Source organism: Psammomys obesus, unplaced genomic scaffold, assembly GCF_907164565.1.
Source record: "Psammomys obesus unplaced genomic scaffold, mPsaObe1.curated_primary_1811, whole genome shotgun sequence".
In the NCBI taxonomy this organism is placed as follows: domain Eukaryota; kingdom Metazoa; phylum Chordata; class Mammalia; order Rodentia; family Muridae; genus Psammomys; species Psammomys obesus.
In genome coordinates this window covers 6,445,562-6,451,874 of record NW_026596085.1, presented here as the reverse complement: position 1 = coordinate 6,451,874, position 6,313 = coordinate 6,445,562, and positions in this window count along the sequence as shown.

Sequence of the window (6,313 nt, the reverse complement as noted above, 5' to 3'; positions counted from 1 at the left end):
AATCAGCGCGAGGCGCGGCGGCTCGGCCTCCCGCGCAGCCCCGGGCCCGGCGCAGCCCCGCCCGCGCGCGCGCCGCGACCTCCCAGGCTGCGGCCGGAGTCCCCGGGTCCCTGCAGACCCCACGCGCGTTGACAGGTGATAGGTGCGCGGAGTCAGTTCCTACAGTGAAATGACAAGCGCCAGGCGGGGTCCTCTACTGCTCGCGCCGCGGGGTGCTTTTAGGCTTCCTACGCAAAGTAGCCAAACGTGGGCGGATGCTACCAACGGAGCTCGTGGCGAGGCTCTGTTTTGAGGGTTCCTGTGTGCAGAGAGACTCTGGGACTTGGGGGTTACTGAGCTAGAACACTCGTGTGTGGCTGCATCCAGTCGATGAAGTTCGAGGAGGCCATCGGAGTCTCCGGAGCTCCAGTCACGAGTTGTGATCCGTGGTGCCCATCTCGATGTTTGGCTTTGTGCTTAAATTTGCACAAAGGACTCTCCCCGAAACGTATATAAATGTCAGGATCCACAAAACATCTGCCTGCCCGGAAAGGGCCGGTCTCTCCACAGTGTGAATACAATCCTCCATCACTGTTCCCCTTTTCAAGAGTCAGGGTAGCCCTGGATCCATTTGCATGGCCGGGTCCTTCAGCAGGAGGAGAAAATAAACCTCTTTTGAATACGACTTCTTGGTCATGAGTTCACGTGTTTGATTCTCAGGATCTGCCGTGATTTCTATTAGCAGAATGAAAACAAAGGGGAGAGGGAGTGGGCAGCCTGGCTTGACACCCAATCAAGGCCATTGAACAGAGAAGGTAAATCTTCGCAGACACACAACGGGATGAATGGACTTCGGTTTGGTTTATAGTCACTGTTGCCCTCTGAGCCTCTGGCCGTGGAAATCGCCCTCTGACGTATGCCTCTTCCTTTCATACCATGGGCATCATCTGTCTGTTGTTGGCAGCAAATGTGGCAGAACGGTTTCAGGGAGGGAGAGTTTGGAGTTTTGACGGTGAGATCACCAGCTGGGTGATTCATCCTCAGTCACTCCCCGTCTTTCTTCCTCCCTTTCTCACAAATGCCATCTCATCCATCAGAGAAGTATGGAGAACAGTAGGTTTTCCCCAAGGTAAGAATGTGGTGGTCTTAAAGAGAACAACAGTGGCCTTTACCCACACAGTGTATTCAACCTGTACCTTACCACTGTACAGTCTGGGCACTTCAGTGACATGCAGCTCTCAATGCATGATGGAATTTGGAGCCAGGCCTTTCCACCTGCAAGGACTCAAAACCAGAACCAGGCCGCTTTAATCAGTAACCTGACTGCTGAGAGAAGCCTCATGTCCACCACTGAACATCCAAAGCAGTGTTTGTGATGGAGCATTTCATTCTCAACATGTCCAACACTTTGGAGATGGTGTTAGTGGGAAAGTAAGTGTGCTTCTGTGTCACTCTAATCCTTTAAATGAATTTTAATTCATTCTTTGAGAACGCCATAGGACATATTCATACCCACTCCTCTCCCTAACTCCTCCCAGATCCACGCCCAGGTGCCCTTGCGTTCACAAATCTGCGTCCTAGTCTTTTAATAGCCTCTTGAGTTCTGTTCACCTTGTCTGTATGCTCTGGCGCATTGGGCCATCCGTCCACTTATAGTGAAATTCACCCTTATGGAAAACTGAGTCCTCTCCCCCAGAAATGATCACCTGTCCGAAGCTGGTGGGTGCTCACAAACCCCTTCCCACCCCTGGCTCGAATGTTGACTGGCTCGATCTTGTATGGCCCTCGTGCCAGTGACCACAGCTGCTGTGAGCTCATGAGGGCAGCAGCCCTGTCGTGTCCAGAAGTCAGCCTTCCCGGCCTGATTCTCCCAATCTTTCCACCCGCTTCTCCACACAGATTTCCCATCTGCACCTGACAGCTCCAGGAACACTTATTCCCTGCACTTTGACCAGTTGCAAGTTTCAGCATTAACTGCTGTCCACTGGAGGAAGAAACTTCTCCTACTAGGAGCTGAGATCTGCACCCATCTGTCAGTATAGGGATAGGAGTTTAGAGGCCAGTTTGACAATGCTTACCAGAATGAGGGTCATAGGTTCACCCCTGGGGCCTGTGAGTTCCCCAACAATTTGTTTTGGGCCAGCTTTACAGTAGTAAGCATGCATTTCCTCTGAAATCCAATCAGGAAATGGTTTAGTTACCCTCATAACATATGAACCTATGGCTTGCTACACCAATTTTTGTAGTTCATTAGTTTCAAGGTTGGGAAACCGTAACACATGAACCCATGCAAACAGCATGCCATGCCCATTATTGTAGTTCATAGGGTTCGAAGCTTGATAAAACTATTGATAATAAACAATATTACTTCCCTCGTTATAGCAAATAATGTGTATCTTCATATAGTATATAAGTTACTGTGATAGCCTTTCTGAATTAAAAATCTTTTATTATATTAGTCTGTTTATGTGACATTTTTGTTCTCTCTTGTTCATCTCTTCCTACTGATAAAAAAAATCTCATAAAAGAGCTAATCTTGATTGCTGTTTAACCAAGCTTTTCCCCCACATTGATTGTTAGAGGTAACACTTATGGCTTTTCCTCAGGTATCTCAGGCTTAACAAGCTTTAGAAAAGTTACCTTATTCAATGTATTCCTTGCCCATATCATAACAGATATAAGAACAATTAGGGAATTTACCCTGGATTATCTACCAAGCTTAAGATTATCTTTGGTTTCAAATATGGCACTTGTGAGAAGAAAGTTGAACTGTTTATACTAGCTCAAATCTAATATACAATTGAAAACAGCAACAACTCAGAAAATGAAAGTCTTATTTATAGCAAATACATTTTATTTGTAATTCAGACAACAACTGTAATAAAGCCAAGCTTTGCAGCCAGCTTACACTGTGAGAAATGCTCGTATATGCAGGGATTAGCAAGATTTTATCTAATAGTACTTATTTTTTAAGCATTACAATTTCGTAGGCATTGTTTTCATCAAGTTGACTAATGTACCAAAGAAATATTTTACATTTCCATATTTAGTATAACTGTTGATATTCTGATTATTTTTCCTTCTTTCTTTTTTTCAGTGCTGGGTAGTCCAAACCAGGGTTTCTCACATGCTAAGCACGCACTGTTTTAATGAATTACTTTCCAGCCCTTCATTCTGTTAATATATTTAAAGCATTGTCATAGTTTCCAAGTGTACAGAGAAAAATACTCAAGCCGTATATACTGCAGTCATACGAATACACGCAGCGTGGTTTCCACCTCCACATGGCAGGCATTGGAAGTGTAAGATCTCAGAAGAATGGCTTGGTCGTGGATCTGTACATTTGTAACAGGAAAATAGGACAAGAGTGTACGTGAAAATATCGTCCCCAAAATAACAAAACTAACAAAAAAAATAATTATATCTTGGAAAGGCATCTCTTCAGTAGAATTTGCAGAATGCTCATAAATATTCAAATTTAGAACTAGTTCAAATAACCTTCCCTGAGAATAACACACTAGAACGTTCAAAAACATAAAAATTAAAGGTCCGTTCAGAGACAGTTTTATGATCAAATAGATAATAAAAACAAGAAAGAAAAATACCATGAAAATCATCAGTAGGAGGAAATTACACACCAAGATATATGAGGTAGAGACCCAATGGGACTCACAAGAATATTGTGTGTGAAAATATTCAACTTTGTGGAGAAGCAATAAAAAAATTAATTCTGTCAATAACTCAACATTGATTTGAAGAAAAGAAACCAAAATGAAGGGATAATACACACAGAACCCAACTGTGTGCTAAAGTTAATGTTTTCAAATGCCTGTTGGAAAGTTTGCCACCAAGGAAAGGGAAGACAAAGTCAACATGAAGGCCGTGTGGATGTCCCCGGTCTAAGGCCATGTTATGTCCATGGTCTGTGCTGTTGCTGAGTGCTGTGGGGGTGTCCGTGGTCTGTATTGCCCCCAGAGACCATGTGAGGTCTGGAGCATGTGCTGAAGCTAGAGGCCGTGTGGGTGTCGGTGGTCCACACCATCTCAAGAAACCATGTGTCAGCCCATGATCCGTTTGTGCTCCTGCTGAGCAGGAGGCACTACTTTTGCAGTGGTATTGATGACTGTAGACTCACAGCTGAGAGAGAGGCTTCTGTGACAGCCCTTACCAACCCCCTCCCCCCAAAAAGCAACAGCCTAGACAGGAAGCCATCAAAGGAAACTTTGAAAATTATGATGAGGAGGCCGTAGTGCAGCTACACACACCTGATGGCTTCTGGCGGGCGAGGGCAAGGAGAAGGACTCCTTTAAGGGGCCGGCCACCAAGGAGTTTGACCCTGCTCCAGTGACTGTACATGCAAAACACATTGGACTTGTTTCTTTGTTGTTGTCTGTTGTCGTCACAAGGGCTGGGGGTGGGGAGGGGCCACCTGGGATGACAAGGAAGTGAGTGTGATTGATTATGTGAAATTCACAAATAATCAATAAAAAATATTATGTTGGGAGAAAAAAAATACACAGAAGTCAACCTGTAACACTAACATTGATGCTCAGATTGAGAATGCACATCCAATAAGCTAATCTAATAAATCCTCTCTCTATAGATGAATATATACAGTTGTACTTTCACTTCTGTTTCTTTGAATCATGGGATCACAATAAAATTAAATTAAATTCGCAACAATATACTGTTCACAGAAGAGAGTGTATAGGAGAAAATATTTGTAGTGCATCTATCTAAGATTTAGATCCAGAATATAATAGGTGGGGGGGGAAAAACAAAAAACTTCTAAATTAGAGACAGACAACCAAACAGAAAAATAAGAAAAACACTTTAAAAGCTATTTCACGAAACAGGATACATACAAAAAACAGCTTTAAAAGAACTGTAAGAAGTTTTTCTCCATGTCTTTAACCACCAAGCAAAGCAAATAATAAATGCGTGACGAGCTACCACCAAACAAGCAGAGAATGGGAGAGTCTCAGAGGAGAATCCCAAACAGTGGCAAGGATTTGATGATGTACGGCCCACATCCGGGCTCTGATGGAGACCCGAGCTGCTACAACCCCACTGACGCTTACAGCGTCTGAAAGCCGAGCCTACACTGTGTCTCTCCGGAATGTATCGGCAAGTTCAGGAAGAGACCTGTGAAGGAATGTTCACAGCAGCACTGCTTGTGATGGCCCAGACCTCAAGCTACCCAAAAGCAATCAATAGTAAACTGGAAAAGTGTTGCATAGACACGTGGCAGGAAATGCAATGGAATGGAATGCAAACGGCCTTAATAGAAGGCCATTACCGAATGCGATAAAGCTTACACTAGAACCTACAGCCTGCAGGAAAGGGTTCACAGCGTGTGGTGTCGTGTGTATGCGGGAGGTGAGAGCAGACAGCACTGTCTTATGTAATGAGAAATTAGAGTCGTGGCTAATCCCCAGGGTGGAAGAAATAGAAACTGGGATGAGGGAATGCGTTCTTAAGACACTAGTTACATTGCGTTCTCCACCTGGATTCTACTGTACAGACAGGCTGTTTGTGGAAAGTTTAACATCTGTGCCCTTGTGCTCATTTTTTTTCTGCATGTGCGTGCTTAATTCTGTAATAAATTTTAACTACTATGTTGATTATATTGTTAGAGCACTTTTTACTTTGTGGGAGAAGTTTAAAGGAATCAGGTAATTAAATTCTAAACTCGTCTTTCTAGGTAAATAATTATTCCAGATACAAATTAATTCAATCATCAGATCCTAAAATTAGAATTTTTCAAGCCAAAAATATCTGGGAAATTTTGACAAAAATATTTTCTATGGCTACTTATTAATTAGTTAAGCAACTACTGAATTAAAATTTTTATTTAAAAAAAAATATGACTGCTCTTTCAAGAGAAACAGGTTTAATCCCCAAAACCCACACAACTACACACAGCTATCCTTAGACTCTAGTCCCAGAAGATCCGACCCTCTGTTCTGGTCTCTGCAGTCACTAGGCACTCACGTGGTACACAGACATACATGCAGCAAAACAGCCCTCCACATAAAATCAATGAATACATAAATCTCTGGAAATTAAAATGAAAGATGTAAATATATTCCAAAGAATGTATTTGTATTTAATTAAAAGAGATTGCTTCGTGGTGTTTAAGTGATGAGTTTTAAAAACTGAAAGGAGACCAGCTTCGTGCAATGGCTGTATCATAGCCAGTCAGCTTATCCACTGCATGGTTTTTGCTGAGTGAATGAAAGAAAAATAAATCAAAGGGAAACCTAATAACTTCCTCTTGGCTTTGAGAACCTCGTGATGCATTTATTGGCTTGGTTTTAGACACTGAGATGCT